Source organism: Nilaparvata lugens, chromosome 13, assembly GCF_014356525.2.
Source record: "Nilaparvata lugens isolate BPH chromosome 13, ASM1435652v1, whole genome shotgun sequence".
Taxonomy (NCBI): Eukaryota; Metazoa; Arthropoda; class Insecta; order Hemiptera; family Delphacidae; genus Nilaparvata; species Nilaparvata lugens.
In genome coordinates this window covers 23,719,408-23,746,521 of record NC_052516.1, presented here as the reverse complement: position 1 = coordinate 23,746,521, position 27,114 = coordinate 23,719,408, and positions in this window count along the sequence as shown.

Below are 27,114 nucleotides of genomic sequence, written 5' to 3'. Positions count from 1 at the left end.
TTTTAAGATTATGTTCATATTGAGTTTATGACATTTTATAATTTATATTTTTCAGAGTCTGTTTTCTTATGTCATTAAGGCTTTCGAATGATTTAGTAAATTTTTTATGATAGAAATCTTAATAGACGAAGAAGAAAGTTTTTCTTTTCCATGAAATTAATATTAATGAATGTTCAAATTTTAATACAATTTAAATTATTTTCTATGTGTCTACTAATTTCATTTAATTAAAGGTAAAAACTATCTACAAGATGAATCTTATAAGGCAAACATTATTTTTACCTTAAAGTGAAATTTTCAATATTTTTTTCTTTCATTGTGTTATAAAGTGTCTTGTTTTATTTGGTGATAAATTCATAATTCTAGTTGATACTCGTTTTTGGACTTGTATTTGTAGGTAAATCAAATCATAAACTCTGGAGTGTTCATTTTCAATTAAGGTTCTGAGCAGTTTTGGGCGAATGCCCGTTATTTACACTTGGATTGCGTCCTAAAGTTCATAAATAATAAATAAAATAAATGTTGGCTAGCGCACAAGTTTCCAACAATACTAGCCGAGCTACTATATGAAAAATTATATTTGATTTCGCAAACAAAACGAAAAATATCATATAAGTTAGCATCATTTCAATCTGAATTATTCCTTTTCTAAGAGTATTATATCAATTTATATAAAAGTTAACATCATAATTAATGAAGTATTCATTTTCTAAAAGCATTATATTAATTTATTACGGGTGTTTTCATAAATGTTGCATTGTATATTAATGACACTCTGGCAAGTAAATTTGTTTCAAATCTGTTAAATTTTGAGAATGAAATCAGAACGTCAAGATAAAATCTAAATTAAATAACAGAATAAACTCCTGTTTTAGCTTTTGATAAATTGTAGGAAGAGTTAGAAATTAATGCTGTAATACATTTATTTACAGCGGTTCATGTGTGTCCCCAAACCAACTTCTTGTACTACCACCCCTTTGGTTCCGCAACTTTATGTAACACCGCTTCAAGACACCCGTTCAGACGACAGGTCTAGGGACGTAAGAGGACGTCGCCGTCAAGCCAAATTCAACCGGTAAAAGTTCACCGCCAAAAACAAGGTACTGTAACCCCAACGATAAAGCAACGTACAGACCAACGAAAGAGCAGTGTAGTGAAACAAAGGTTCATTCGAGAATGTCAATCAAAAGTGGGGATTCAAAATTATTATGGAATGGGTTATATGGGTTACTATCGACAAAATTTGGGTTCAACGGGCTTTTCTTTCTTGAGTAATTTTATGTTGAAATTAACTTGTTATTTGATGACTGATATTGTTTGGTTTTGTGACGTATTGCTATCTAAAAGGGGATAGTAATGCACCCCGAATCAGATGAAGAATGTCAACAAAGTAACATGAAATTGTTGTTTCTGTTGTTCGATTTTAGTTGCCAATGTTTATTGAAGCTGTTTGTATTTTTCAATTATTTCAAATTGTAGTGTTATTCTATAGTATAAACCTATTAAATCAGGCATGGCAAGATTAATTGAAGTTTTCTTGACTCTATCCCGTTCACCTGCATGAATTAGGTATAGACTCAGGTATTTTCTAGATGTGTCGGCCTATTTCTAAATTCTAAAACTTATTCAAAATTATCTTCTTTATCACCAAAGTGCAGGCACAATGGCTAGTAATATTATATAATATAAGGAATAGCTCTGATTGAAGTAGCACTGCCCAATCAATTTTTCCGCGATAAATGCATTTAAATCTTCAACTTGGTGCCAACCTAACAAAGTCAAATCAACTTAATGCCAACCTGACAAAATTATTAATTTAGTTACCAGTTAACAACTGTTTCGAAGGGGTCGATGTCAAACGAGGCAAACGACAGAAGAATCCTGCAACAGTCGAGACCAGCGACGGTAGAGACCGGCGACATTCGAGGCCAGCGACGGTAGAGGACTCCTGAAAAAGTGGCCTCAAATGTCGCCTGCGTTAGGCGACAGTTGAGGCCACTCTAATTTTTGTACAGCCCCGACAGTCGAGACCTGCGACGGCAGAGGATTCCTGAAAAAGAGGCCTCAACTGTCGCCTGCGCTAGGCTCTACAGAATGGTAGACAGCACCAAAAGAATATTATCATTTGATTTGTATGGATTTACCAGCAATTGAATAATAGATTACATCCCATTATTCCTTCCATATTATGAATGAGTATTGCAACTTTACAACTATAAATAAACCTTAGTTGCTTCATCATAAAAAACGAAATTTTCAAACTCGTATTGCATTATGCCTCCTTCATTGACGAATCTAAACATTTATCTATCTTCTATCCATCTATAAGACGAGATGGTGTCTGTCTTTCATTCTGTTTGTATGTGAGCTCATCACGCTTGAAATACTTGACTGATTAAGCTGTAATTCTTCACAAAGATGATCGTTCTGAAAATCCTTCAAGGATAAGCCCTATCTACCTTCAAAGTTCATATGCTTTTTTTATGAAGGAAGTTTCTATTATTTGGTTTTCAACAAATCAGAAGTTATAATAATTACAAAATGTATTTTGTCTGGAATCGCAGTAGGATGTGTCCTCAACTGTCGTCTGCTGCAAGCGAGTCTCTAATTTTTGTACAGGCCCGACAGTCGAGACCAGCGACATTCGAGGCCAGCGACGGGAGAGGACTCCTGAAAAAGAGGCCTCAAATGTCGCCTGCGTTAGGCGCCAGTTTAGGCCTCTCCAATTTTTGTACAGCCCAGACAGTCGAGGCCTACGACCGTAGAGGACTGTAAAAAAGTCCTCTACTGTCGCAGGCCTCAACTGTCGTCGGTCTCGACTGTCGCGCCCCCTTTCGAAGAGGTACTCTCTCTAGATAATAGTTCTATATTAACATATGGTAAAAAGTAAATTCGTATGGCTTTTGTTGGTGGGGAGTCCCTTACGGGAAGGTCCCACCGCCTGAATATAATTATAATTTAAGCCGTCAATGGGCCTCACGACTGTCATACTTCAGCCGGGACCAACAGTTTAACGTGCCCATCCGATAACACGGGAGTGATCTGGTGAAAAAACTTTTGGTTATTAGAGGGATTGAACCCGGGATCTCTGTGCTGCTACGCAAGTACTCTATCCACTAGACCACGGATCACTCCTATAACATATGGTATGGCCTTTTTTCAATTATAATTAAGAGAATAAGAAGAATATACATGCTGAAAGACGAACTTTGAACCCTTAAAAACCACCCTTTGAGTTGAAATATTGCCAAAGGATTTCTTAGTGCGCCTCTAAAGGGCCAACTGAGCATACCTACCAAATTTGAACGTTTCTGGTCCGGTAGATTTTTAGTTCTGCGAGTGAGTGAGTGAGTGAGTGAGTGAGTGCCATTTCGCTTTTATATATATATATATATATATATATATATATATATATATATATATATATATATATCAAGCATCCCCATTCATAACTGATTGAATGAGTTCATTTATTTTTCAGTCGAATTGATTCATTTGATTTGCACAGATTGGGGAATTATTCTTAACATTGATGTAGGTTGGTGAATAAATAATGTATGATATTGTTTCATCGAACAAATTGAAAAATATTCAACATATTCATAGGTCGGTCTATTTTTTATTCAAATTTTCTAGAAAATCAAAAGTTTCTGCCTTTCCAAAGTTGATTCCATTGATTTAAATAACACAAGTTTCAAGTGTAATATTAGTTATTGAGTTATTTGATGCTCCATCCATCTGAATTGAAAATATCTAGTTTTTTTTTAATTCTTTACATGAAATCCGACTTAGATTCTTGGAAGTGAAATATTATATTGATATTTAATAGAATTTGGGATTAGAGTAGTTTTTGGCTAAGTCTGTTGTTCACGATCAGGCATATCTAATATTATGATTCGTTATTGTTCTAATGAATGAATATTGTTATTTGTATTTATGTAGAGTGAAAAGTACTGTTATTTCTCCCTGAGGGGAAAGTTTAAAGTAAAAATTTACCTGAGGGAGAAAAAACATTTTTCACTCATGATATACACAACATTTTTCCTTCATCTACATTTTTATAAAATCTTCAAATAAAATATTTTTTAAAAACGTACGTGACCAAACAATGTGTTACAATATAATTTAAAAAGTGAACAGAAACAGCTGCCTTGTAATCACAGTTCTCCGCCGACAGCGCTATCTGTCAGCAAAAGTTGTAACAACAATGGCCGCCACAACTACAGCTATGATGAAGTTCCCGTTTCAAATTTGATTAGTTAATGATGAATATTCGTTGGCTGGTATTTTAAATAGCATGGAATAGAAAAAAATTACATTTTTTTAGTATAGTGATATGAAGTTTGTAATAATTTTAGCATACAAACATAAATTTCATATATTGTTCAAATGTCTGATTGAGTTATTGAATTTAGTTGGTTTAATGACTACTCTATATGCTTCCTCATCTGAGCCTTGACCTTCTAACCTATTACAATGTAAGTTTCTAAAATAGAGATGCTTCCCATGTTATTTAAATGTAGTCACTTTTCCTCCCTAGGGAGTTTTTCTGTTTTTTACTACCGAGAGCGAAAAAGTGACTATGTATTATGTTTCAGGGAGTAAAGTAAGTACTTTAGACAGTAAGTGGAGAAAATAGTTATTTGTGCATCTAGGGACTAAAGTGCAACTTTTTCTCCCTGAGGGAAACTGTTGTCGCCCGATGGCGTAGCCGAGGGCGACAATTTCCCTGAGGGAGAATAAGTACTTTAGTCCCGTGATGCACACAACATTTTTCCTCCACCTACACCAATACCTATAACAATGAATAATTGTATATTGAATAATTAAATAAAAGTTCGCATAAACGAAAACGTACCTTTAGATGAACGCTCTCGTAGAGATGCCGATGACGTTAGAGGTGTGTACTTTTTCATATCCACGTTAGAGGTGTGTACTTTTTCATATCCACCAACGGTTGAACATAACCTAACAATCGAAATAGAGCTACTTATTTCCTAGAGCTAAAATATTCCAAAGATCGAAATAGAGCTCTTTTAGCACACTTGAAATTTGGACAATATGAATGTCAACAATGCTTGCCGTCGTCGACTGCGGAAAAGTTCGCATAAACGAAAACGTACCTTTAGATGAACGCTCTCGTAGAGATGCCGATGACGTTAGAGGTGTGTACTTTTCATATCCACGTTAGAGGTGTGTACTTTTTCATATCCACCAACAGTTGAACATAACCTAACAATCGAAATAGAGCTACTTATTTCCTAGAGCTAAAATATTCCAAAGATCGAAATAGAGCTCTTTTAGCACACTTGAAATTTGGACAATATGAATGTCAACAATGCTTGCCGTCGTCGACTGCGGAAAAGTTCGCATAAACGAAAACGTACCTTTAGATGAACGCTCTCGTAGAGTGCCGATGACGTTAGAGGTGTGTACTTTTTCATATCCACCAACGGTTGAACATAACCTAACAATTGAAATAGAGCTACTTATTTCCTAGAGCTAAAATATTCCAAAGATCGAAATAGAGCTCTTTTACTTTTCCTCTACCGACCACGACAGTGTTGCCACATTCCTCATTCTTCAATCGCGGCGTTGTCGGACTTCTTCCCATGTTAATCTTATGGGTTTATTTTTACTCCCTTGGGAGTAAAAGTGATCACTTTTCCCGCTGGGAATTATTTTTAGTCCCATGGGAGGAAAAGTAGTACTTTAGTATTCGATTCCAGGGTGTAAAATGAGACTTTTGATAGTAGGTGGAGGAAAAATAAATTTACGTTTCTCATGTTATTCAATGAAACATCCCTCTAGCCACATATACATTCCATCAAGCATTTCAACTAAATTCAATCAGAACACAAATTAGATAATCTCATGACCAAGAAAGCCATCATGCCATGCTAATCATCTCTTGTCCTATATAAATAGAGGCGAATATATATAGACCATCATGCCATGCTGATCATCCCTTGCTCTATATATAAATAGATGCGAATATATATAGACCATCATGCCACGCTGATCATCCCTTGTTCTATATATAAATAGATGCAAATATATATAGATTGCTATGCTAATCTCCCTTGTATATATAATTTACTTTACGGGTATGAGTATGTATATAGGTATAGAGAGGCGTGTATAAGAGGTACGATTGATAACGTGTTATGGCGGCTAGAATTGCTGGAATGGAGGTGTCATCTTCGTTTTAATTATCTTGTCAGGTCCAGGCCTATTGTCTCTGCCTTCTCTATCACTCTCTCTCTCTCTCTCTCTGATTGATTCGCTCTCTCGTTCTCCCTCGCACTCCTTCTCACACTCACACTCTCTCTCTCTGATTTTTTCGCTCTCTCGTTCTCCCTCTCACTCCTTCCCACACTTTCTCCCTCTTCTTGTTGATTCCTCTCTCTCTCTCTCTCTTTCGAACCATTTTCCCTCTATATTTCTCTCTCTCTATCCTGTCCAGTCCTATTGTTTCTGCTTTTCTTTTTCTCTGATTTTTTTGATCTTCATTTTCTCTTTCTCCTCTCCCTCAATTCTCTTCAATTTCACTCTCTTTCGAACCATTTTCGAAACCAAGGGTAAGAGAGGGTCGATTGCGCCCTAGCTTCGCCCTCCTAGGTCAAAATAAAGGCAGTCATTCAATTCAATTCTCAATCCTGACCACTCAGGTCCAGACCTATTGTTTATGTCTTTCTCTTTCTCTGAATGTTTTGATCTTCCTTTTTCTCTCTCTCTGTACTCTTGTGAATTTTTCTCTCTCTTTATTCTTTACTCTCTCGAATATTCTTTCCGAAGAATGGACATTGATATGTACAAAGCTCCGCCAATTTATGTAGATGCATAACAATATTATCCATTTTATCTATAGTTATTACAAATTGCTTTTTTCATATCATATACAGCTCAATAATTATTTTATTTATTTATATTTTGTGAATTCATCTATTATTTTGCAGTATTGTAAGCTATTGTATATAAGTGTATAAGCCAGTATATATTGTAATCTACATAAATAAAGTACTCAATCAATCTTTCACTATCATCATCATCATCGTGATATCTCCTTTTGAGAAGTGTGAGCAATGATTGTCACTATTTTCACCTCCTCTCCGAATCAGTCTGTCTGTTTCTTTTCTCTTTATCTCTATCTCCTTCCACGTAATTTTCTCTCTTTCACCAACATCATCGTCATCAAGCTATCTCTATCACTTAAAAGAGTGAGAATAATTGTCTCTATTCTCCCTCACACTCAGAATCATTTTTAACTCTCTCTGTCTCTCTCGTATTGCTTCGCTATCTCACTCCTCCTCTCTCTCTCCTCTGGTCACTTTATTCTCTCTCTCTCTCAACATCATGATCATTCTGCCATCTCAATCTCTGGAAAGTGTGGATGATGATTGTCTCTACTTTTACTTCTCTCTCAGAATATCCTTTCACTCATTCTGTCTTTCCCTGATTGTTTCACTCTTTTCCTTCCCATCATTCCTCTCATTTGAATATTTTTTCCAATTGCCAGAGCCTAAGGAATGAAAAGGTATTCTAGTGAATGTATAGTCGTGGGTGGAGAATTTCGATTTCAACCTTCAGATGGGACAGAATCAGAGAGAATGAGAAACAGCTCAACTGGCGATGTGAGAAGCAGTGGAAGAATAGGATGATAGAGGAGTAGGTCGAGGAGAAGAATAAGTAAGAAGAAGAAGAAAGAAGAAGAAGAAGAGAAGAAGAAGAGAAGAAGAAGAAGAAGAAGAAGAAGAAGAAGAAGAGAAGAAGAAGAGAAGAAGAAGAAGAGAAGAAGAAGAAGAAGAAGAAGAAGAAGAAAGAAGAAGAAGAAGAAGAAAAGGAGGAGAAAAAGAAGAAGAACAAGAAGAAAAAGGAGAAGATTGATTGATTGATTGATTATATGCCTTTTTTAGGGCGGAGTTAGGACTCCTAGTCCTCTCTACCACACAACCCTTGGAGAAAAAGGAGATTAAGGATTAAAAAGGATTAAAAAAAGGAAGATTAGGACGAAGAAATGTCAGAGAATGATAGAGGTACAGTACATGATGAAGAAAACGTAAGAGACAAAAAGAAAACAAACAAAGAAGAGGAGGAGTGAAAGACAAGTGGATTGAAATAGAAGTGTCAGGGTCACGTATGTCGATGACAGCTGGAGTAGAGAACGAAAGTGTTGTGCAGAGAGTGAGAGTGTGGGGGAGAGTAAAACATGTGAATGGGAGAAAGTAGAAGAGTAAGTAGTAGTGGAGAGGGAGTGAACAAACTGGAGATTGAATCCACGTGACATGAGACATCACGACAATAGATGAGATAGAACTTGTGTCTTTCTCTTACACGTTTTGCAACAAGGGTAGGAATAAAGTGGAGAAGGTTTTGGAGAGAGATGAACAATATTGATAGAATAGAAGATGTATGATTGAGAGAGATATGAAATTATTTTGCTTTCCAGAAAAATGTTTTTAGATTTGTTTAATGAGAATAAGATAAGGGAGAAATTTGTAAGATGGGCTACCTGATTTCTTTCGAAACATTTTTGATCTAATCACTGAATACGAAACATATTTCACCAATATCATTTTTTGAATAGTCAAATGTAGGATGAAAATAAGTCCATTCCAGGAATTTTACAACAGTTTCAAGTTAAATAGTTTCCAATTCTGCTTTTCAAGTACATTGATAATTACTGAACATAGCGTAATAAATAAATATATAATTATTCGTTTGATAATATTGATTAAACACACTTTATACTCAATGAAGTTTTCACTAATAATAAAAAGTCATGAAAATAGAATAGTTATTTGTATATCTAGAGTGAAAAGTGCTGTTTTTTCTCCCTGAGGGAAAAGTTTGAAGCCCGAGGCGAAGCCGAGGGCAACAATTTTCCTGAGGGAAAAAACATTTTTCACTCGTGATATACACAACATTTTTCCTCCACCTACATTTTTATAAAAACTGCTAATAAAATAATTTTTAAAAACGTATGTGACCAAACAATGTGTTACAACATAATCTAAAAAGTAAACAGAAACAGCTGGCTTGTAATCACAGTTCTCCTCCGACAGCACTATCTGTCGGCTAAAGTTGTAACAACAATGACAGCCAGACTACAGCTATGATGAGTTCCCGTTTCAAATTTGATTAGTTTAATAGTAATATTCGTTGCTGATATTTTGAATAACATGGATAAAAGAAAAAATATATACATTTTTTTTAGTATAGTGATATAAAGTTTGTAATAATAATTTCAGCATACAAACATAAATTTATAATTATATCGATCAAATGTCTGGTGAGGTATTGAATTTAGTTGGTTTAATGACTGACTACTCTATATGCTTCCTCATCTGAGCTTAGACCTTCTGACCTTTTCAAATGTACGTTTTTAAAATAGAGATGTTCCCATGTTCTTTAAATGGAGTCACTTTTACTCCCTAGGGAGTTTTTCTGTTTTTTAGTACCGAGAGCGAAAAAGTGACACTTTAGTATCATGTTTCAGGGAGTAAAGTAAGTAGTTTTGACAGTAGGTAGAGGAAAAAGTATTTTTCGCTCGTGATGTACACAACATTTTTCCTCCATCTACATTTTCTTATAGAAACAGCAAATAAAATCATTTTAATAACTTACATAGGTATTGGTGACAATGTTTCCTAACAACATAACCTAAAATCTAAAACCTAAAAACCGGTCAGCTGATTGGCACTGCCAATTGCGCTATCTATCGGCAAAAGTTGTAACAATTATATCAGCTGAGCGGCCTACAAAGAATGGCTGACTCCAGATCACGCGTTTCAGATTTGAATTGCTGATCGAAAATATTTGTTGGCTGGTATTTTGAATAAATGAAAATATTTTAAAAATTGTATAAATTTTTATCGTCTACTAATATTAAGAATATAATATCATACAAACATATTTCATGAGTTGATCAAATTTCTTGTTGTGGTATTAAATTCAGTTGACTCAATGACAGACACCTCTATTATGCTTTCTCATCTGAGCTTAGACCTTCGAACCTATTACAATGTGAGTTTTTGAAATAGAGATGCTTCCCATGTTATTTAAATAGAGTCACTTTTCCTCCCTGGGGAGTTTTTCTGTTTTTTATTACCGAGAGCGAAAAAGTGACACTTTAGTATTATGTTTCAGGGAGTAAAGTAAGTACTTTAGACAGTAGGTGGAGGAAAATAATTCTTCTTAATCACACGAGTAGTCGCGTGTTGTAATTTGTACAACATCCAATTTTCCAAGTAATATGTACTGTCAGAACATATTAATTACTTGTATAATTAATTTTTCCATCTTCCTGGATTATTTTACGCCTATGAACATTTGAATGATTACCATTTCATAGCCCAATAAGGTACACCAAGCAAAGTCATCAATTCTGTGTTATTGGTTCGTTTACAGTCCCCGTATACAGTCTTTCCCTATCTTATGCACAGTGCGACACATGCACTGTCGCGACTAAATGGCACCTAAAGACTGAACCATAGCTCGGGTTGATACTAAAACTCAGTGAGTGATGGGGAGAAAGTTTTGGAATGCATAGGTGACTCATTCACTGACACCACCTCATTCAATAGTTTTGTGCAGCAAAAAAACTGACACTGTTGAAATTTTTACAACAGCGCGACTGCCGGAAGGTTTAACACACTTTATACTCGATGAAGTGTTCAACAAAAATTGAAAAAGCGGATGCAATGTATACTACTGTCTAAAGCTAGTTTATGCTGGAAGTTACTTTTCAAATTGGTATATAGACAGAGGAATGTTGATAATATTGTCATCTAACCTGATTTCATCATTACGATCTACATAAATTTTAAAATAATATTAGTTTATGTTTATAGAATGCATGTAGTAAATAATGTCAGCACAAGCGAGTAATGTTTTCTATTTTTCAATTGTTATTCATCAGATTATCATGACAAACAATCGTGTACGCTACTTGGACGTGAATGTCTTTTGCAGTGTTCAAATGAAATTCTAGTCGAGGCAATAAGAAAATTAGTACAGCAAAACTGCTACAAGAAACACCCTCAGCGCTCCAGGTGTAAGTTTTGTCAACTTTGACAAAACTCCTGATTTGGAATTTGTGAACTAGGTAATGTTCATAGAATGCATGTGGTATCTTCAGCACAAGCAGGTAATGTTTACTATTTCCCAATTATTCTTCTTGAGAATAATTAAACGTCATTCTCGCCTGCAAAAGCCCCCTTCCCGTCCATATGACGCAAGATACTATTTAATTATTTGGTTACTCCATAATAGAACTTAGCGTGAAGCATCTTATCTTATCTCCATTGGAAAATGCGTGAAACGTTGGATATCATATTATTTTTGTTTTGATCACATGCATTGATTCGGTGGAATCATTTATAAGCGATTAACTTCTTTAAAACAATAATTATTCCACACTTAATATTATAGATATCAGAATATTATTATATGAATTGAATACCATGCCCAATGATGCAAATTACTCAGTACTTAAATGTAAGCAATAGGTTCACAATACTAATCAACCAATCTCACACACACACACACACACACACACACACACACACACATGTCATTAAGCTAATCAACAGGCTGGATTTATAGCTTCATCTCAACAGACACATTCCTCTAAAATGCCCATAAATCCTGCGTGTTACATCTCTCAGGATGGGTGTGACATGTATGTATGCAATACAGACACATATCAGATATCAGTCAAATCTCGAGCGTAACTCTGAATGAAATTATTATTATAATGTTGATATAATCTTTCATTATGTATAATTTCTTTGTTTTTCCAATAGAAGAAAAATATTTTTGTTCTGTTTAACCTAATTCATCGATGAGCTAATTCATTGATAAATTGATCCCAGCTACTTTTATATCTTTCTATTTATATTCTTTCATAATTATTCTTCTCATTCACAATTCTTAATATGGAGTGTTTCATAAGTGAAATGCATGTGTTTATAGCGCAAAGTCTGTATGCACCTTAAGTCCAGATGAACACACATTGATTTTGGATGAACGATTTTTTATCATCCTTAAAGATTCCATTAGTGCTACTTTCTCATATTTATAAAATATAATTATAGTATCCTTTAAAGTTAATAAAATAATAAAACAAGAATACAAATTGTAACGTAACTTTTTACTAGTTTCGGTGATCACAACATCGTCAGGTTATATAATATTGACATTCACATTGTTACGTTTCAATTTGTATTCTTGTGTTATTATTTCATTAATTTAAAAGGGTAATATAATTCTTCATCATAAATTCTATTAGATTAAACAGATGATGTTTGTGAACTTCCATTTAATCTTGTAGAATTCATAAGGACGTCCAAAAATTGATATGTGTGTAACTGGCTTAATACTTATGAACAACGGTTTGACAATAAATTGAAAGTTCTCCACGTGACTTATGGGTTGGAGAGCCGATTACACGCACGGCACATGACTTCTGAAGTACAGTTGACAAGGTAATTATGAATATCGGGGGACCGAGTTTCGCTCTGGAGTGTAAAAGCATAGAAAATTTGTAACGATAGATTGAATTGAGAGTTTATATTTATTTATTCATTTTCTCAGTCGTACAATAAATTATTTTTACAGTTATATGAGGAGGCACAACAGGCTTATGCCCAAAACTGTCCCTTTTCAAATTTATACTACACTCAAAATCTAGGTTAAGCTACTATCACTCATCAAAATAATGAGAATGATATATGATGTTTGCTACAATATTTGTTAATATACTATGTATCACTAACAGCATCTAGTTACTATTTTGGACTTTCTGAAGTGAACATGTTTTCCGAAAAAAAGAGAAATAAATGAAAATAAGTTTTCCTTGCTGAATTATTTTTCTCGTGATATCAGCTGAGGAATATCCCACACATGCAATCGCTCACTCACTTCCATTACGGTATCGACAACGACAAAATTTCCAGCTGTTTTTCCAAGGACTTAATTCTCATATTTATTAGAGAGTTATTCCAGTGTTGAGACCAAGTGCAATCGAATTTCCATATCATAAACCTACTTTTTTCCAAATTTCGTAAGAATCGTTAGAGCCGTTTTCGAGATCCGGTCACATACAGATATATATAATAAACATGAAAACATCTGAACGTTTAATACTATAGAATTTAATTCGAAAGGTATGAGTTGATAAGCAGCCTATATCACAAGTACGTCTTTCGAAGTAAACAATTGTTCATCCAAACAAGATGCAATTCGAATAACAGAGCTAGTTCTCCATTTCAAACCACTCATAACTTATCCTGATGTCAACAGTTGCATATCGTTGACATACTTCGGATGATTCGAGGGTCAACTTGGTACGTGATGTCGTCATGATGTCGGAATGCGTCACTGTGGTGACGTCAACCGGTGAAGAGTCATGCGAGATCGTGAATGTGATCTCTTGACTTGATCCCTCGAGTGACTTCCAACATACCTGGAGTACTTGACATTTTGTCTGTACACCACCAGCCACTTATCGATGTCCTGCTCTGATTCGAGAGTCGATAAGTGAGACTATTGATCTCGTGACATTTTGTCTGTACACCGTCACTTATCGATGTCCTGCTCTGATTCGAGAGTCGATAAGTTACTCAATCGACTTCGTGACATTTTGTCTGTACACCGCCACTTATCGATGTCGTGTCCTGATTCGAGAGTCGATAAGTTACTCAATCGATGTCAAGACTTGGTTCGAGAGTCGGTAAGTGGTTTAATCGATTTTGTGGCATGATTCGAGAGTCAATAAGTAACTCAACCGATGTCGTACCTTGATTCTGGAGTCGATAAGTGACTCAATCGACTTAGTGTACAAATTCGATAGTCAAAACCTAGAAGTGGGTCAATCGCGAGTGGAAACTTATCCATGTCGTGTTGAACATTGTTAGAATGTCGAGAGGTATCTCTGTAACTATGTGGTTGTTTTAGAAGGTTAATTGATTTAACCTTGAGAAGACATCATCATCATCATTTTCACTACAAGGATTAGATTTATTGATCTTGTCGAGAAAACATTTATGAATAATTGAATAATACCTGTCTGATATAGGTATTTAAATAAGAAGCTCAATTTATCTGTATCCATCCATTGAAAAATACTGTCCTCTACCGAGTTACGTGTTTGTACTTGATCTTTCAAGGTTATTATCTATCATTTATCGCTATCATAATTATCTTCTTCTCACTATCAATATTATTTTATTTCCTTTACAGTAGTACCAATGAGGAAATATAGCTTAAGAAGATAATCATATGGTGTAAGGCGTTTCTGTTTCAAAATTTCACTGTTAAAACTAGAGCTGATAGTCGAAGTATTTATTTTCCGTAACGCTATGTGACACTGGTAGTCTCTCAAACTGTGCCGTTCTTACACTCTCACCCCAACAAAACAGTAATGATTGATAGCTAGTAGTTGACAAAAGTCGGCATAAATTAACAAAAATCGAATCGAATTTTGAACATAAACGACCTCTACCATGGGATATCTTCTTATGCTATATTTTATCTATGGTTGTATGGTTGTTACTAATCTAGTTGTCTATGTTGTCTAATCTAGTTACTTGGAATAATGTTTTCTTACACTATAGTATTTGAAGCGTATTTTTGTGAAGATAGATGCATTATACAAAACACTTATTGACATGGGCTACTTTTAAATTAATAAGACAAAATAAATCTTATAACACTCTTTATTCTTTAAAAAACTTTAAAATAGTTGAACAACTAGTCAATAAAAGGTTTATTTTAGAACCTGGAGATGGTGTGAGCCGAAACAAGTTGTTCAACTATTTTAAAGTTTTTTGAAGAATAAAGGGTGCTATAAGATTTATTTTTATGCATTATACACTATTCATGGTTCATAATCGTTGTAAAATCTTCTTCTACTGCTCGCTATAATCGTTATTCTCTCGCAATATTCATTCTTCCATTTATTACCAATTAGGTCTATTGGATAGGAGCTGGCAAATGCTAGTACCAAGTGATTTTCAAGCAAATGCTAGGATTCGAGTCATCTATATGACATAATTTTATTTGTAGAGCTTGAACCAATGACTAGTTTCTAGTCACTAAATTCTCAAATTCAAATCGAATCAACTTATTTTCCATTCTCACAATATATAAGAGCATGAAATTACATAGTTACTGAAACAATTACCATATAACTAAAAAATCACAATCATACCCTGGAGAACATTACCCAAAATAAAATATTCATGGAAAATAATCCCAAAAGTTACAGAAACCTGTTTGGGTGGAAAGAAAACTACTTAAAATAAAAAAAGAAGTGTTACAGTTTACAAAGAAAATTGAGAAAGAGTAAAAAAAAACTAAAAAGACAAGAAAGAAGGAAAAAGCACTTCAGTTTCAGTTTAACATTATTAAAATACTAACAATATTACACTATAAACAATAACATTACAAACTAGAAAAAAAATGTCGCGCTCACCAGTTGTAAAAAAATTGTACTACTGTGCAGGCCTGCAGTTCACAATAAACATTAATTTCATAATAACCAGAAACATCTTCATGTATCAGATGACTATGTAATAACATAGAGAAACAATAGCGTAAGTATATATCCCATGGTATAGGGCGTTTATGTCGCAACTTTTACTGTTATCTCAAGCTGATAGTCCACGTAGTTCTCTCCCGTGAAGCTTTATGACGCTGGTAGTCTCTCATATTGTGCCGTTCATACACTCTTACCCGGTCAAAACAGTGAAAATCGACAATAATCGACAGTAATAGGCTTGAGATAACAGTAAAAGTTGCGACATAAACGCCCTATACCATGGGATATCTACTTATGCTATTGTTTCTCTATGGTTATAATCTGCAGAAATTTGTCGTCTGCCCACACCTTTTAATGTCCACAGGAAGTCTATTAAAAAACGTTGGTGCTAGAAAATTGAAGAATTTTTTGAAAATTGTGAGGTTGGGCTAAGGGACTTGCACATTTTGTTGATTCCTCCCAACCCTGCGCATATTAATCAGCTGCATTTCACCACTCCTATCAAAAATTTTGATTCTTGTTTTATTCAATTGACTCTTAATAATCAATCACAAAATTCTGGATGAACCAACCAGATAAACGCCAATATTCACTGTATTGAATTTATCCTTTAGATTCAAATAAAGTTAAGCTCAGAATCTCTTGGAATCTTGACTAGAAAGAAAGAAAAGAAAAGAACTTTATTCACATGACAATATTAAAGCAGTATTGATATGAAGAGCCGTTTGCACAGTATGGATTGCTAAACTCGATTAAGTTAATCTGAAAGTTTAAACTTGAATCGGTTTTCTCAGTGCATTTACTAATCCAGTTTAAGTTGAACTAGTTAAGCGTTAAGTTGGTAATAGAATGTCATCGTTTATAATATCATAAGACTGATTTTTACAGGAAATTTGTTATTTGTTCACAAACCATCAGTAAATTGAGGTTATGTAGCTACTATTTCCTTGTTCAAAATCCACAGAGCTGTAAGCTGTATGGTAATAAAAGTGGAAAGCAATCAAGAAATTATTCAAAAAATGCTGTATTACTATTAGATACAAACTTATATTTAGTTGGCACCAAAAAATATATTTTAGAATGTAAGATAAAAAAGTTATTTTGTTACGCTTAAATCTACTATGATCTTCCTCGTTTATTAGAAATGTTTTCTGATCAAAGACCACTGATAAAAATTGTCTTATTTCCTATCAAGTGGTTTATTTAATCAAATACTAAATTGACACTTGCTTTACTCAAGCAAAACCATTAAAAAATTCTCTATCCCAGAAATTTTAATGATTCGTTTTTTGCCCAATTTTTCTCAGTTCCACAATTTCTTTGCAGTCATCTCTATCAATCGCATCAGAAACTTCTATCAATTCCTGTCAATTCTATCAATAATTATTCATTATAACCTAAATAATGATTATCGTCTACAGAAGCATTAAAAACAACCGTCGAAGAATAATAATTTATTATCAGCTATTTCCCCATGAAATCTTTACAGAAGATGTCAAGTTAATCCAAATTATTTGTTTTAAACCTCCTTCTTTGGAGGTTTAAACTTTCCCAAAGTTTAAACTCAATACAGAGTTTAAACTTATACTGTGCAAACGGAGTTTTAGTTTGAACCAAAAAAATCCAGATTTGGTTTAAGCTTTAGCTTAAACTTACACTGTGCAAACGGCCCTAAATGTATATAATAGTATCTCTTGATATTAACAATAAGTGTTCCAAGTTCATTTAGCTTGGCATTTCCTGCCGTCAGCCGAAGTTGAGAGAAAAAAAGCAATAACCACTGTAAACTTTTGGTGATCAATAGAAAACGAGCGATAAATTATAATATCTTGAACAGCCTACACAATAAATTAATTAATAAATCAATGAACAATACAAACAAACAATGTGGCAAGGCTTGCGTTATAATATTATCGAAAGCATGAAATCAAAATAATAGACTATAAGTTATCCAATAATATCCTTCCATCTCAATATCAAATTAATATGATCTTCATAATCCGAACTGACATAAATCAACTCAGAAACTTCTAACTCGACTGATGAACTATGAGCAATAAGAGACTTCATATCTCATACTAACTTTGTACGAGACTTCAGCAACATAATATCAGCACATCACAATGGAGCTGCCAAGTAGATTCTGGAATATGTCAAATATATTATGCTTTCTCGTGAATGTGTTCTAGAGCAGAAATACTAGGTACTTGAAAGTTATCGTAACAAACATTATTGTAAATAAATGGATGTACCTGATGTTGATATCGTGTATTATGTAGATCTGTCACTCACATTCCATGAACTTGATTTATCATGTGTAATCTTCTTCTTCTTCTCCTTTTTCTTCTTCTTCTTCTTCTTCTTCTTCTTCTTCTTCTTCTTCTTCTTCTTCTTCTTTTCCTCATTCTTCTTCTCCTTCTCGTCCTTCTTCTTCTCCCTCTGCTTCTTCTCCTCCCACTCCTTCTTCTTCTTCTTCTTCTTCTTTTTTTCTCCTCATTCTTCTTCTCCTTCTCTTCCTTCTTCTTCTCCCTCTGCTTCTTCTCCTCCCTATCCTTCTCCTCCCTATCCTTCTTCTTCTTCTTCTTCTTCTTCTTCTTCTTCTTCTTCTTCTTCTTCTTCTTCTTTCTTCTTCTTCTTCTTCTTCTTCTTCCTTTCACGGTTAAGGCATCATGTATGATATAAATACATGATGATACATTTAAGTCAGGTTATGTATTTCTCTCAACATGTTATAAACTTGAACAATACATTTAACAAATACATAGAATATATTTATGACTAGTCACCTACATTATAATATCTCTTCAACATGCTCTAAACTTAGACGATACATGTAACAGATATATGTATGTATGTGTGTATATGTATATGTGTATGTGTATATGTATGTGTGTATGTGTATATGTATGTATGTATATATATGTCGGTATTTGAGCCAAGTCACTTACAGATCAGCCCGATGATTTCAACTTAACTCATCTCGTAGACACGTGGAGTGAACGAAATTTGCAACGTTGCAATTTGTGCTCTTATCAGTTAACTGTCAGCAGGGTAGAGACTCGTGCCATAATATAGCTATACTTTACACAATCTGTGAATTATACGAGTACATATATATTCGTGTCAAATACCTATATAGATATTCATATTTCAATCTGTAAACTACCATATATATAGTCTTATCAAATATATAGCTATGATAATTCAATCCGTATTATATTCTCTACATTGTCATACTGTTTTCAAATATATAGCTATATTAATCCAATCCGTATCAAATTCTATAGATTGTTATGTTTATGTGCATACTCTTCTCAAATATAGGAGAGTGACATCTGATTTACTAAGACTTCCTAAATCGTATACCACTTGTTTCCAGAAATCGTTTGTATTTCTCGGCCCTAAGTTTTTCAACAACATTCCTCTTGAAATTAAGAGAACACAAAATCGACTTGTTTTAAAAACAAAAGTTCTTGGATGTCTTAGAGGTCTTATGCCTGATTATCTAGAGACCTTATTCGATGTGGTTTCCTTAGTTAAAATACTCTGATAATGGTGGCTATGCATTGGCTAAATGAGCTGGAATTGGAGAGTGAGCATGGTTAGTGTGAATGTGTGAGTGATTGGTTGCTAATTTTTCTTTCTTTCTTCTTTTTATATTTTTCTACTTCTCTATAAATTCATAAATTATCAGATATTCATTCCTGCTCGCAGACGTAGAGTTTTGTACTCTCAGCAAGCAGTATTTTTCTATCCAAATTCACAAATTAATCCTGGTTTAGCATGTTCGAATTCTTGTCTGATGTTATTGTTTAATAAATTAGACTTTTATGTACTTTATAAATTATCAACTTATTACTCTAATATTGTTAAACTGTATTATTTCTTCTCGTGATTTGTAAATATTGTGAATTGGATTGAATAAAATTTGAATTTGGATTTGAATTTGAATTTGAATTTGAATATATAGCTATATACTAGTAGTTCTGTGAACAGTAGACCTCGCTCTCAGTAAGTTACATTGACCTGTTGTTATGTTTTCTCAAAAATTGATAAATAATTTATCAATTTAAAATGTCTAGAAAAAATCCTAGATGAATATAGAGCTTTCTGTCCTATCGTACACGTGACGTGTCGTCCCGGAATGTGAGTGTGAGCGCTGTTATCAGGTCTGGCTGCAACTGTCTAAAACGTTGATGGAAAGATAAATTTTCAAGATGTTTGATGTTTTTGAACGGGTAGTATTATAGTCCACTAGACAGCTGATTTATGATGAATAATTCTATGGTCTGATTTTTACGGTAATATTGACGTATGAAGGAGGCTCCTTTTTCCTTTTATATTATCCTTGAAATGCAAAATTTCCAAAAACCTTGTATATACGTCAACGCGCAATTAAAAAACCTGTCAAATTTCATGGAAATGTATTACCGCGTTTCGCCGTAAATGCGAAACATAAAAACATATAAACATTTAAACATTCAAACATTTAAACATTAAGAGAAATGTCAAACCGTCGACTTGAATCTTAGATCTCACTTCGCTCGGTCAATTATGTCTATCCGTATATTTCATATATACTACACATTATCATGTATACGTGTAAACTCTTTTCAAATATATAGCTACATATTTTAATCTGTATATATTATACGCTACACATGTCGTCAATATATGTAGACTCTCTTCAAATATATAGCTATAATCATTATGTTAATCTGTTTTATGTATATAACACACTACACATAGTGTCTCAAATAATATAGATATTCGTATTTGAATGTGGAGATTATATATGTTGTGAATGTGTAATATAATCCGTCTCTTATCTCTCTGTTGAGTGGAGATAATTTAATAAGCTGCTGCGTTATATTGGAAACTGCGCTAGTGTTGGGTGGGCTTACATAATATGGATTTTGATGCCATTCTACCTCTCAGTTGTAGGGTTTGAAAGGTTCATGTGTTGAACGTGGATTTAGGGTAGTGTGAGAGAATGAACAGGTGTGGAACAGAGAGAGAGTGTGTGATTAAGGGAATAAAGTGGATGAGATTTATGTATTGAGGTAGATAACAGTATATTCTGGTTGAAATACTGATTAACAGTTTATAATACAGTTTATTCTTCTAGTCAATTTTCTATTATCTATTCACTCAGAGACAATACAACTATTATTCAGGTAAATTCAATAAGGCATGAATCAGAACTGCTGTAACCTAGTTCAAAATAGACAGTTACATAATGATTCCAACACAATTATGAGTCCAAAAAATATAAATCATCCACAATTTTTGAATTTATCAGATCAATAATAATTCACTTCTAAATACTGAATCGACCTAAAACCTCTCATCACAGTCGTGAAAAATATCGACAAATAAAGTGATTTCCACTGGAAGCGGTTTACTCGAGACACTAGACACAGACACGGAATGCTTGGGTGTGTCTAGTCTCGGCCAATGACAGTAGAGCTCAACCTCCATTGGTCGACAGCTAATGGCCAATCATAGTGCTTCACCTACACTATAAATTCTTCTATTGAATGTTTAAGCTTACAGTTCACTCGGGATTAGTCAGTATTGTTCTACAAACAAAACTAGTATTTGAAATTGTTTCAATTAATTAGTGGTTTTGACAATATATCAAGTCTTTCCCATGCAATACGACTTCTTGATAGTTATGATAGTGATAGCTTCAATAATACCATAGAGAAACAATAGCGTAAGTAGATATCACATTGTATAGGGCGTTAATGTCGCAACTTTTACTGTTATCTCAAGCTGATAGTCTACGTAGTTCTTTCCTGTGAAGCTTTATGACCCTGGTAGTCTCTCATATTGTGCCGCTCATACACTCTTACCCGGTCAAAACAGTAAAAATCTACAATAATCGACAGTAATCGGCTTGAGATAACAGTAAAAGTTGCGACATAAACGCCCTATACCATGAGATATCTACTTACGCTATTGTTTCTCTATGATAATACTATTATATGATACAATATAATATGGTTATCTACATTACGAGCACAATGCTAGCTGTTAATATTTATCCATTTTTTTACATTTAACAATACACACATAAAATACATGATTAGAAAAGGATCAAAAGTAAGTTGACAATAAATTACAGATATCGATAACTATTCAATTAATTCCACTTCTGCAAAGTACAAACTGAAGAATATCATTGAACAATATAAAGATAAAAATCAATAATTGAAATCAATCATCAAAGCGATTGACAAACATTATTTTAGCAGAGCAGTTGTGAATAATTAATGTAATTTATTGCACTATTCTATCTTCATTGAACGAAGAAACAATCAACGAGAGTTTATTGAACCATAAAGTAAAGAAATAAAGAAAGATTACTTCTGTCAACTCTGATTGAACGTTGAAGTTCCAACGTATGAAATGAAAACCAATTCAAATTCAACATGCCACTTCGCGGCATTGGTTTGACAAGGTTTTAACTAACAAAATTTTTAAAATCGTGCATTTCCTTTCATGCCCCTCCAGGACCGAGAGTTCTACAATCTCATCTTGAAATAGAGTCATCTTGAATAATGTTTTACCGTAAATAATGGTATTTGTGCTATAATAACAAAGAACAATGAGAATGAGGAGCAAATCAAGTGTTTTTTTTGTAATAATAATGGTGTTTTGTAATGAAAAAAACGAAGAAGAAATTTTTGAAACAGAATACAAACTTATTTTCAACAGTAACTGTATTTTCAAACTCGAAAAAAGTATAATACAGGAAATTAAGGTATAAAATAATTGTTCGTTCCTTGAATTTTATGAAATTTCCAACAATAAACTATGTCTTATATACATCTTATTTCTACTCCAATTTTCAGTTCGACAAGGTTGTATGTGTAGTTAGAACCTTGTCACTCCCAATTTGATCAGAGTTGGGAGTGACAAGGTTCTAACTGCAAAAGTAGATAGTCTATATAAATACTATTGGGGACAATATTTAATGATATAATCACATTATTATATTCATGAAATACTACTTAGTCCTCAGAAAGCATAAAGAATCGAATTCATTGATGAATAAAAAAGAATAGAGCAAAATGAAATTTCAAACTTGTTTTTCTCCAAAGTGACTCTTGAGCAGTTAGAACCTTGTCAAACCAATGCCGCGACTTGTTGAATATTTAAATGGAAAGGTTAAAAACCATTCATCGATCTGGGAGGGAAGTATAGGTTTGGAAAAAATTGGGAATATTAACACCATTTGAGTATGTGAATATTGATTGCAGCATCCATTTTTTGTATTGATCAAATAATAATGTTTCAATCACTGCGAGATTGAAATCAAGGTTGTATATCTCCTCAGATATCTCCAGAACAGAGAATTATCTCTGAATAGAAAATTTAAGAGAAATGTGCTATAGTGAGGTCCACGTTATGAAGGCAGTGTTTGATTAGCAAAAGGTATTGCCTTGTCAATCATTCAACAATGCGGATAGCGCTATCTCTTTCTCGCTCTGGTCTGTTGCCAGATCGTCTTCCATTAATTCATTTATTCATTTTTTCATAGAAAATAAATAAAAACAACGGACATTCGCCCAAAACTTATTTAAACCTTAATTTGGGAAACACAGTCTGGAGGTTATTAATGTAGAATTAATAATGATTAATTAACAAAGTATTTCATATTAATTATGAAAATACTTTATGAAATTGTTGAGAAATGTTATTTCTTGCTTAATAAAATATGATTGATTATTTCAACTGGAATGAACAGTTAGGCTAGGGCCACACGAGCGCACATAGTGCGTCCGTTGCAACTTACTTTTTGTGGCCGTCGCCAATGACACCACACGAGCGTTGAGTGTGGTGCGTCAACGTCAGTTGGCTTTACGCAATTGAACCAGACGGAGCAATAACTTTTGCATGTTTCGACGTGCGTTGTAGCATTTCTGCGCAGTTCAAAAATCACCGTCCGTTACGACTTCCGTTACTTGGTACGCACGTACCTCCTGTGTTGTCACCAGTTCACTTGTATGTATTTGTACAACGGACGTCAAAAAGTAAGTTGCAACGGACACACTTTATGAGCTCGTGTGGCCCTAGCCTAATATCACATCAATAAACCTGTATCAGCTACCGTCTATAGAAGGCATTGACAAGTCGTGGGATCGGCAACGTTGTTTTCCTATCTTTCTCCACTGCCATCATAACGTGGACCTCACTATAGAATCTACAATTTATTCCAAACAACGATTCAATTTCAAATTCTGAGGTAACTTGAAACTATTCAATCATGCATCAAGGTTGTTGCAATCATATCCTCGTTCCAATTTTATGTTACAAAAATTTCAAATTCAATCACTCCCTCCAAACGTCATACGAATTCAATGTAACGTCTCAATTTCCAGCATAACACTGGAGAAGATCTCAGATGTAAGCACTCGGAACATTTTATGTGTTCAGGACTGTAAAAAATTTACTGTCGCATCAAGTTCTTCTTCATATTTATAGACCTGGTGCTACTTTTGTTATCACATTGAGATGTTTCTAGCACTGAGCATAGAGCCTTACATTTTATACTCACTGGTTCCTAGATGGAACCATCAGGGAGTTTTATTTTATAGTTGTGCTACCTTGGAATTTAATAGCTGAGACAGTCGTCGCATTTGTAATGATTTATTGATTTGGATGAGGATTATTTTTATCGGTCAAGAAATGTTTGTGCAAGTAGGATGAGAGTAGACTGACCTCGTGTAGCCAGTGAGTATAGATTGTAAATTCTCACTCCGTGTAGCTTGAAATGTCGATTGTTAATATCTCTTGTACTGCTTATCATATTAATAACAAGCAGGTTACCCGTGCTCCGCAAGGGTCTATTTTAAAACTTGACGTAATGAAATCTAGAAAAATTGAAAATAGGCCTATAATAATCCTTGGTTGATTAAGAATCTATAAGCAGCATTTCAAATAAATCAGTCCAGTAATTCAGACGTGATAATGCGTCAAACATAATTTCCGTATCCTCTACACGTTTTTGAACCAATTCTTTCCTCTATTATAGTATAGAAGATGATTGAAAATAAGCTCGAAATTCGGAAAATAAGATTATACAATTGCAAACTTTTGGCAACTGTTGATTCTATTAAATCATTCACTATGAAGAGATAGCAGACTTAGTGTGTCTGCAGCGTTATTGTCCTGACACCAGCTGGCTCAAATCTTAGAAAAGTAGACTTGAGATGCGCGGTAACTCTATCGTCAGTTGATCAATTTTCATAACGGCAAGGAAAGTTGTGTGAGTGCACCACACCAGATTTTTTCATTTGAAGATGATTATAATGAAAATTTGCATATGACCCTATTTTTTTGCTCAGCTTGCCAAAATACCCCTCATTCCAATATTAAAATTTTCGACTGACTGTACAGTGAGTCAGTCATTCTAATTTCGATTCTTAATTTCGACCATAGATTTGGTGATTTTTTCATGAAATCGTTTGTACCAATAATGGAATTTGAACATTAATTCTGAAAAATCTACAAGGAAAATTGAAATTTGGGCTGCCAGGTGCACGAGATTGATATTTTTAGAATCTATGTGCAAAATTTGGAGATCTAAATCATTCCCATTTCTCCGGTATGCAATCCACAAGTTGACATGTTTTAATGGAACAAACAAACACACGAACAAACACAACCCTACTCTCTTATTATATAGATAAATATCGGGGCACCGAGCTTTGCTCGCTATTTTTATTTATTTAGACAACACAATTCTCTAAAATTATCGGGTTTTATATTTCACATCTGGCTATATGTAATCTTATGAATTTCGGGGATGCGATTTTTTTATTTTTCACATACTCACTCGCTCACTCACTTTTTTACTATCCACAGCTGTTTCAGCCAAGGATGAATTATCCTTTTAATGTCGTTCAGCGAGTTTTTCCAAGGACGAGACCTAGTGCAATCGAATCTTTTATATCATAAACCTACTATGTTCCAAATTTCGTGAAAATCGTTAGAGCCGTTTCCACATCCGTTAAACATGAATAACCTGATATAAAAATAGCCAGATATAAAAATAACCAGATATAAAAATAGCCAGATATAAGAATAACCAGATATAAAAATAACCAGATATATAAATAGAGAGATTGCTCGCTTAATATAATAGGATATATTATTCCTTTGCTTGTAATGCTTATTGATTGCTATACATAATAGTAGTAAACACTTTTAAATTAGTAATATTACTAATAGTAGAGAATACAACGCGATGTTTGCAAAGTTGATATCATTTTTTATGATTTTGTGATTTTGAACAATGAAAAGATGAACTGTTTTCTCCTACTGCTTCTTGGCTTTCAGTTTTTTCTACACCTTTTTATATCTTCCTCCTCTGTTAATTAATCTCTCTCACTTCCTCTCTCTTTTTGCCATTTTTATCCTTTTTCCCTTCAATTGTGGCTTCATTCTCCATTCTCTGCTAGTATTCCTTCATCGAATCGCTTTTCTCCGTTTTCCCATCTTTTCCTCCCCACTACCAGTATCAATCTTTTTCAACATTCTTACATATCTTTTCTCTCTCTTTCTTTGTTTTCCAAGTCATTCCCTTAAATCTTTTTTCCTTTTTGCTCACCTACGTTGTCAACCTCTCCCTCCTTTACTTCCTCCTTCATCACAATCTTCTCCTCTTTATCAGTATCTTCCTTCTCTCTATATCCTCTCTTCTCTTTCTCCTTCTTCTAGTAATTTTACCCCGTCTTCTTTCCATTTCCACACACTCATCTTCTCAACTATTCCTCCCTCACTCCCTTGTTCACCCTCTTCGTCCTCTCATGATCAATATCAATCTAATGTTCATCGTTTCTCCACTCCTATTCTTTTCTCGCGCACCACTATTCCATGTTTCTTCTCCCTTACCTTTTAAACCTCTCCAATCCCATTTTCTCTCGTAATCCTCTATTCCTTCTCACTCACACATGATATTTTAAATATCTTCCTCCTCAATTCCACATTATATTTTCAATATCTATCTCCTACCTCACAATTAATCTCATCAATATCTTCCATCTCACTCACAAATGAATCTCTCCAATACCTCCCTTTTCACTTACCTATGATCCCTCCAATATCTCCCTTCTCACTCACACACTCAATCTTATCAATTTCTTCCATCTCACTCACGCATGAATCTCTCCAATATCTCCCTTTCCACTAACCTATGATCTCTCCAATATCTCCCTTCTCACTCAACTATAATCTCTCCAATATCCCCTTTTTCACTTCCCTAAAATACCCTCAATATCTCCCTCCTCTCTCACCCACTATCCATTTCCATCCTTTTATTCAAACTTTTTCAATTTTTCCCCTCCTCCCACTCCCATCCACCCTCTCCTCCTCCTATACCGTTCCCCCACCCCATCACTACACAATTATCAGGCCTGCATTTCAAGCACCTTTGAGACTTTGAAATTAATGATGGTGTCCCCCACCTATATTCAAAAGACGGAGACCTTTCATTGATGAAAAGTATCTTTCCAATTATAAAATTGAGTTGAAATTCTCTCGATAGCATTGAAACAGTT